This window comes from Arachis stenosperma, chromosome 7, assembly GCF_014773155.1.
Source record: "Arachis stenosperma cultivar V10309 chromosome 7, arast.V10309.gnm1.PFL2, whole genome shotgun sequence".
NCBI classification, from domain to species: Eukaryota; Viridiplantae; Streptophyta; class Magnoliopsida; order Fabales; family Fabaceae; genus Arachis; species Arachis stenosperma.
Genome location: NC_080383.1, coordinates 63,134,150 through 63,143,098, shown reverse-complemented (window position 1 = coordinate 63,143,098; position 8,949 = coordinate 63,134,150). Strand labels below are relative to the sequence as shown.

At 41.3% G+C, this 8,949-nt stretch overlaps 1 non-coding gene across 1 annotated transcript; it reads right to left on the bottom strand.

The window, feature by feature from the left end:
- Positions 1-4,763: 4,763 nt before the first annotated feature.
- On the bottom strand, positions 4,764-4,871 carry LOC130942482 (small nucleolar RNA R71). The gene has a single exon (XR_009071052.1). It is a non-coding gene; the product is annotated as a small nucleolar RNA R71 (small nucleolar RNA).
- Between the last annotated feature and the right edge of the window lie 4,078 nt (positions 4,872-8,949).

The following is an 8,949-nucleotide window of genomic DNA, read 5'->3' as shown; positions in this document are numbered from 1 at the left end:
TTTTGAGCCATTTCTGGCGTTAAACGCCGGGCTGGTGCCCATTCCTGGCGTTTAACGCCAGGTTCTAGCCCTTTTCTGGCGTTTAACGCCAGTCTGGTGCCCTTTTCTGGCGTTAAACGCCCAGAATGGTGCCAGACTGGGCGTTAAACGCCCAACTGCTAGGCTTACTGGCGTTTAAACGCCAGCAGCATCTTCCTCCAGGGTGTGCTGTTTTTCTTCCTGTTTTTCATTCTGTTTTTGCTTTTTTCATTATTTTTGTGACTTCTTATGATCATCAACCTACAAAAAAGATAAAATAACAAAAGAAAATAGTTAACTATAAAACATTGGGTTGCCTCCCAACAAGCACTTCTTTAATGTCAGTAGCTTGACAGAGGACTCTCATGGAGCCTCAGAAATACTCAGAACTGTGTTGGAACCTCCCAACACCAAACTTAGAGTTTGAATGTGGGGGTTCAACACCAAACTTAGAGTTTGGTTGTGGCCTCCCAACACCAAACTTAGAGTTTGACTGTGGGGGCTCTGCTTGGCTCTGTTTTGAGAGAAGCTCTTCATGCTTCCTCTCCATGATGATAGAGGGATGTCCTTGGGCCTTAAACACCAAGGATTCTTCATTCACTTGAATGATTAACTCTCCTCTATCAACATCAATCACAGCCTTTACTGTGGCTAGGAAGGGTCTGCCAAGGATGATGGATTCATCCATGCACTCCCCAGTCTCTAGGACTACGAAATCAGTAGGGATGTAATGGTCTTTGATGAGCGGATAATTTGTATACTTTTTGGCATTGTTTTTAGTATGTTTTTGATATGATATAGTTAGTTTTTAGTATATTTTTATTAGTTTTTAGTTAAAAATCACTTTTCTGGACTTTACTATGAGTTTGTGTGTTTTTCTGTGATTTCAGGTATTTTCTGGCTGAAATTGAGGGACCTGAGCAAAAATCTGATTCTGAGACCAAAAAGGACTGCAGATGCTATTGGATTCTGACCTCCCTGCACTCGAAGTGGATTTTCTGGAGCTACAGAAGCCCAATTGGCACGCTCTCAACGGCGTTGGAAAGTAGACATCCTGGGCTTTCCAGCAATATATAATAGTCCATATTTTGCCCAAGATTTGATGGCCCAAACCGGCGTTCAAAGTCACCTCAAGAAATCCCAGCGTTAAACGCTGGAACTGGCACCCAAATGGGAGTTAAACGCCCAAACTGGCACCAAAGCTGGCGTTTAACTCCAAGAGGAGTCTCTGCACGAAATTTGCTTCATTGCTCAGCCCAAGCACACACCAAGTGGGCCCGGAAGAGGATTTTTATGTCATTTACTCATTTCTGTACACCCTAGGCTACTAGTTTCTTATAAGTAGGACCTTTTGCTATTGTATAGAAATCTTTTGATCACTTTTAGATCTCTAGATCATCTTTGGACATTTTAGTTCTTAGATCATTGGGAGGCTGGCCATTCGGCCATGCCTAGACCTTGTTCTTATGTATTTTCAACGGTGGAGTTTCTACACACCATAGATTAAGGTGTGGAGCTCTGCTGTACCTCGAGTATTAATGCAATTACTATTGTTCTTCCATTCAATTCCACTTGTTCTTTTACCAAGATATCACTTGTTCTTCAACATGATGAAGGTGATGATTGACGCCCATCACCATTCTCACTCATGAACAAGGTGACTGACAACCATTCTTGTTCTACACGCATTTGAGGCTTAGTGAATATCTCTTGGATTTCTGATTGCACGATGCATGGTTGATCGCCTGACAACCGAGTGCTCGCCTGACAAACGAGCCAGCCATTCCGTGAGATCAGAGTCTTCGTGGTATAGGCAAGAACTGATGGCAGCATTCAAGAGAATCCGGAAGGTCTAACCTTGTCTGTGGTATTCTGAGTAGGATTCAATGATTGAATGACTGTGACGTGCTTCAAACCTGTAACCTACTGGGCGTTAGTGACAGACGCAAAAGAGTTATTCTATTCCGGTAGGGGAGGGAACCAAACCGGTGATTGGCAGCACTGTGACAGAGTGTGTGCATTAGCTTTCACTGCGAGGATGGGAGGTAGCTGCTGACAACAGTGAGACCCTATACGAGCTTGCCATGGAAAGGAGTAAGAAGGATTGGATGAAGACAGTAGGAAAGTAGAGAGACGGAAGGGAAGGCATCTTCATACGCTTGTCTGAAGCTCTTACACCAATGAATTACATAAGTATCACTATCTTTATCTTTTATGTTATTTTCGTTCATCACCATATATATCTGAGTTTGCCTGACTAAGATTTACAAGATGACCATAGCTTGCTTCAATACTAACAATCTCCGTGGGATCGACCCTTACTCACGTAAGGTTTATTACTTGGACGACCCAGTGCACTTGCTGGTTAGTTGTGCGAAGTTGTGTAATGCCATGGTATTGAGCGCACCAAGTTTTTGGAGCCATTACCAGGGATTATGAGAGTTGTGAAAAAGTATAGTTCACAATTTCGCGCACCAAGTTTTTGGCGCCGTTGCCGGGGATTGTTCTAGTTTTGAGCAAGCCTTTGGTAACATCAGTGCCAAGATCCGGCAACAACATCAAATTTTTGGTGTTATTGCCCGGGATTGTTTAGGCTGGACAACTGACGGTTCTTGTTGCTTAGATTAGGTATTTATTTTTTTCGAAATTCTTGAAGATGAATTCTAGAGTTTCATGATGATTTGTTGAAATCTGGCTGGCTGAGAAGCCATGTCTAATCTGATTGGACCGAGGTTTCAACTTATCACCACAAGAGCTTGTTGATTTCGTATCAATCTTGCTTTTGGAGCAGTGATTTGCTAAGGCTTGGCTGACCTTTGGTCATGTCTAGTGTTTTGGACCGAAGCTTTCTTGGAAGCTTGGCTGGCTGTGAAGCCATGTCTAATTCCTGGACGGAGTCTTAGGACCGGAGTCTTAGACTAGCATTGCACTGATTCCTGGAATTCATTAAGGATTTGATACCTTTTCCACTTAATTTCGAAAAATACAAAAAAATTTACAAAATCATAAAAACCAAAAATATTTGATGCTTCTTGCTTAAGTCTAGTGTCTCATCTTAAGTTTGGTGTCAATTGCATGCATTCATTCATGTGTCTTCAGGATCTTCAAGTACTTCTTGATGATCTTTATGTTTTGATCTTTAAATTCTATTGACTTGAGTGTTCATGTGTCTCATATAGTGTCAGTAGTACACAAACTGCTAAGTTTGGTGTCTTGCATGCATTGTTATTTGATTCTTGTTGCATTTTGATTATTGAAAATCCAAAAATATTTTTAATTTGTGTCTTTTCAAGTCAATGATACAAAGAATTGAAGATTCAGAACATACTGCAGAGGAATTATACAGAAAAAGCTGAGCATTCAAAAATGCCCAGTGAAGAAGGCAGACTGGCGTTTAAACGCCAGCCAGGGTACCTGGTTGGGCGTTTAACGCCCAAAAAGGGTGCATTTGGGCGTTAAACGCCAGAATGTATACCATTCTGGGCGTTAACGCCAGGATGTGCTAGGGGGAAGATTTTGTTTTCAAACAATTTTTTTTCAAGTTTTCAAAGTTTTTCAAAATCAAATCTTTTTCAAATCATATCTTTTCAATCAAATGTTTTCAAAATCAATTTCTTTCCTTTTTAAAAGATACTTACTAACAATTAATGATTTGATTGAACATTTTTTGCCTTTTCTATTAAGAAAGGTTTTATGTTTGAATCATATCTTTTCTTGTTAGGCAAGTCATTAATCTCTAAATCATATCTTTTCAAATTGTTTTCAAATCATATCTTCTAAAATTGTTTTCAAATCATATCTTCTCAATCATCTTTTAAAACCATAACTTTTCAATCAAATCTTTTTAACCTCATCTTTTTCAAAATAGTTTTCAATCAAATCTTTTTGATTTCTAATTTCAAAATCTTTTTCAAAAATCAATTGATTTCTTTTCACTTTGAATTTTCGAAAATTACCAATCAAATTTTCAAAATGTTTTCAAAATCGTTTGATTGAATTTTCGAAAATTCTCTTCCCTCCTTCTCACATCCTTCTATTTATGGAGTACTACTCCTTCTTAATGCACAATTCGAACCTTATCTAATTAAAGTTCGAATTCTTCTTCTCCTTCTTCTTTCTATTTCTCTTTTCCTCTGACACTTCAAGGAATCTCTAAACTGTAACATAGAGGATTCCATATTTTCTTGTTCTCTTCTCTTTCATATGAGCAGGAGCAGAGACAAAGACATTCTTGTTGAAGCTGACCCTGAACCCGAAAGGACCTTGAAGAGAAAGCTAAGAGAAGCCAAAGCACAACTCTCTTTAGAGGACCTGACCGAATTCTTCAAGAAAGAAGAACCCATGGCAGCCGAAAACAACAACAATGCCAACAATGCAAGGAAGGTGCTGGGTGACTTTACTGCACCTACTCCTGATTTCTATGGGAGAAGCATCTCTATCCCTGCCATTGGAGCAAACAACTTTGAGCTTAAGCCTCAATTAGTTTCTCTAATGCAACAGAATTGCAAGTTCCATGGACTTCCAATGGAAGATCCTCATCAGTTTTTAGCTGAATTCTCGCAAATCTGTGACACAGTCAAGACTAATGGGGTTAACCCTGAGGTCTACAGACTGATGCTATTCCCTTTTGCTGTAAGAGACAGAGCTAGGATATGGTTGGACTCTCAACCTAAAGAAAGCCTGGACTCTTGGGAAAAGCTAGTCAATGCCTTCTTGGCAAAGTTCTTTCCACCAACAAATGGAGTAAGCTTAGAGTGGAAGTCCAAACCTTCAGACAGAAGGATGGAGAATCCCTCTATGAAGCTTGGGAAAGATACAAACAATTAATCAGAAGATGTCCTTCAGACATGCTTTCTGAATGGAGCATCATAGGTATTTTCTATGATGGTCTCTCTGAACTATCTAAGATGTCCTTGGATAGCTCTGCTAGAGGATCTCTTCATCTGAAGAAGACGCCTACAGAGGCTCAAGAACTGATTGAAATGGTTGCAAATAACCAATTCATGTACACTTCTGAAAGGAATCCTGTGAACAATGGGACTAGTCAGAAGAAAGGAATTCTTGAGATTGACACTCTGAATGCCATACTGGCTCAGAACAAGATACTGACTCAACAAGTCAATTTGATCTCTCAAAGTCTGTCTGGAATGCAAAATGCACCAAACAGTACTAAGGAAGCTTCATCTGAGGAAGAAGCTTATGATCTTGAAAACCCTTCAATGGAAGAGGTGAATTACCTAGGAGAACCCTATGGTAACACCTATAATTCTTCATGGAGAAATCACCCAAATCTCTCATGGAAGAATCAAGAGAGACCTCAACAAGGTTTCAATAATAATGGTGGAAGAAACAGGTTTAACAATGGCAAGCCTTTTCCATCATCTTCTCAGCAACAGACAGAGAGTTCTAAGCAGAATACTTCTGACTTAGCAACAATGGTCTCTGATCTAATGAAGACCACTCAAAGTTTCATGAATGAAACAAGGTCCTCCATCAGAAATTTGGAAGGACAAGTGGGTCAGCTGAGCAAGAAAGTGACTGAACTCCCTCCAAGTACTCTTCCAAGCAATACAGAAGAAAATCCAAAAGGAGAGTGCAAAGCCATTAACATGGCCGAATTTGGAGAGGAAGAAAAGCAAGTGAACGCCACTGAGGAAGGCCTCAATGAGCGTGCACTGACCTCCAATGAGTTCCCCAATGAGGAACCATGGGAATCTGAGGCTCAAATTGAGACCATAGAGATTCCATTGGACTTACTTCTGCCTTTCATGAGCTCTGATGAGTATTCTTCCTCTGAAGAGGATGAGTATGTTACTGAAGAGCAAGTTGCTAAATACCTTGGAGCAATCATGAAACTAAATGACAAGTTATTTGGAAATGAGACTTGGGAGGATGAACCTCCCTTGCTCACCAAAGAACTGGATGACTTGTCTAGGCAGAAACTGCCTCAAAAGAGGCAGGATCCTGGGAAGTTTTCTATACCTTGTACCATAGGCACCATGACCTTCAAGAAGGCCTTGTGTGACTTAGGGTCAAGTGTGAACCTCATGCCCCTCTCTGTAATGGAGAAATTAGGGATCTTAGAGGTGCAAGCTGCAAGAATCTCATTAGAGAGGCAGACAACTCAAGAAAACAAGCCCATGGACTTGTAGAGGATGTTCTGGTTAAAGTTGAAGACCAGTACATTCCTACTGATTTCATAGTCCTAGAGACTGGGAAGTGCATGGATGAATCCATCATCCTTGGCAGACCCTTCCTAGCCACAGCAAAGGCTGTGATTGATGTTGACAGAGGAGAGTTAATCATTCAAGTGAATGAAAAATCCTTGGTGTTTAAGGCCCAAGGATATCCCTCTGTCATCATGGAGAGGAAGCATGAAGAGCTCCTCTCAAAACAGAGCCAAACAGAGCCCCCACAGTCAAACTCTAAGTTTGGTGTTGGGAGGCCACAACCAAACTCTAAGTTTGGTGTTGAACCCCCACATTCAAACTCTAAGTTTGGTGTTGGGAGGTTCCAACACGATTCTGAGTATCTCTGAGGCTCCATGAGAGTCCTCTGTCAAGCTAATGACATTAAAGAAGCGCTTGTTGGGAGGCAACCCAATGATTTATAATTAATTATTTTCTTTTGTTATTTATCTTTGTAGGTTGATGATCATAAGAAGTCACAAAAACAATGAAAAAAGCAAAAACAGAATGAAAAACAGGAAGAAAAACGCACACCCTGGAGGAGAAGAAACTGGCGTTCAAACGCCAGTAATGCTAGCTGTTGGGCGTTTAACGCCCAGTCTGGCACCATTCTGGGCGTTTAACGCCAGAAAGGGGCACCAGACTGGCGTTAAACGCCAGTAAGGGCAAGAACCTGGCGTTAAACGCCAGGAATGGGCACCAGCCCGGCGTTTAACGCCAGAAATGGCTCAAAACGTGATTTTGAGCAACATTTGGTGCAGGGATGACTTTTCCTTGACACTACAGGATCTGTGGACCCCACAGACCCTACCATCACTCTCTCTCTTCTTCCCCCATTCACCAATCACCTCAACACCTCTTCCCCAAAAACCCCTCACCTATCAAATCCCATCTTTCTCTTCACCACTCACATCCATCCCTCATAAACCCCACCAACCTCACCCTTCAAATTCAAACCACTCTCCCTCCCAAACCCACCCATAATGGCCGACCTTTACCCCCCTCTCTCCTATAAATACCCTTCTTCAACTCTTCATTTTCACACAACCTAAAACCCTTTCTTCCCCCTTCTTGGCCGAATACACCACCATCTCCCTCTTCATTTCTTCTTCTTCTACTCTCTTCTTTCTTCTTTTGCTCGAGGACGAGCAAGCATTTTAAGTTTGGTGTGGTAAAAGCGTTGCTTTTTCGTTTTTCCATAACCATTTATGGCATCCAAGGCCGGAGAAACCTCTAAAAAGAGGAAAGGGAAGGCAAAAGCTTCCACCTCCGAGTCATGGGATGGATAGATTCCTCTCAAGGGTGCATCAAGACCACTTCTATGAAGTTGTGGCCTTGAAGAAGGTGATCTCCGAGGTCCCCTTTCACTCAAAAAGGGTGAATATCCGGAGATCCGCCATGAGATCCGAAGAAGAGGTTGGGAAGTACTCACCAACCCCATTCAACAAGTCGGAATCTTGATGGTTCAAGAGTTCTATGCCAATGCATGGATCACAAAGAACCATGACCAAAGTGTGAACCCGAATCCAAAGAACTATCTCACTATGGTTCGGGGGAAATACTTGGATTTTAGTCCGGAGAGTGTGAGGGTGGCGTTCAACTTGCCTATGATGCAAGGAGATGAGTATCCTTACACTAGAAGGGTCAACTTTGATCAAAGGTTGGACCAAGTCCTCACAGTCATATGTGAAGAGGGCGCACAATGGAAGCAAGATTCAAGAGGAAAGCCGGTCCAATTGAGAAGGCATAACCTCAAGCCCGTGGCTAGAGGATGGTTAGAGTTCATACAACGCTCAATCATACTCACTAGCAACCGGACCGAAGTTACCATAGACCGGGCCATCATGATCCATAGTATCATGATTGGAGAAGAAATAGAGGTTCATGAGGTTATAGCCCAAGAACTCTATAAGGTGGCGGACAAGAGCTCCACCTTGGCAAGGTTAGCCTTTCCTCATCTCATTTGTCACCTCTGTTATTCAGTTGGAGTTGACACAGAGGGAGACATTCCCATTGATGAGGACAAGCCCATCACCAAGAAAAGGATGGAGTACACAAGAGATCTCACTCATCATGAGATCCCTGAGATTCCTCAAGGGATGAATTCCTCCACAAAACTATTGGGAGCAACTAAACACCTCCCTAGGAGAACTAAGTTCCAACATGGGACAACTGAGGGTGGAGCATCAAGAACACCTCATCCTTCATGAAATTAGAGAAGATCAAAGAATCATGAGGGAGGAGCAACAAAGACAAGGAAGAGACATTGAGGAGCTCAAGCACTCCATAGGATCTTCAAGAGCAAAGAAAGAGCCGCCATCACTAAGGTGGACCCGTTCTTTGATTTCCTTGTTATTGTTCTTCTGTTTTTCGAATTTAATGCTTATGTTTATCCATGTTTGTGTCTTATGATCATTAGTGTCTTAGTGTCTATGCCTTAAAGTTATGAATGTCCTATGAATCCATCACCTTTCTTCAATAAAAACGTGCCTAATTGATAAAAGAAAGAATTGCATGAATTTTGAATTTTATAATAGTTTAATTATTTTGATGTGGTGGCAATATTTTTGTTCTCTGAATGTATGCTTAAACAGTGCATATGTATCTTGAATTTGTGGTTCATGAATGTTGGCTCTTGAAAGAATGATGAAAAAGGAGACATGTTACTGAGGATCTGAAAAATCAATAAAATGATTCTTGAAGCAAGAAAAAGCATTTCAAAAAAAAAAAAGAGAAAAGAAGA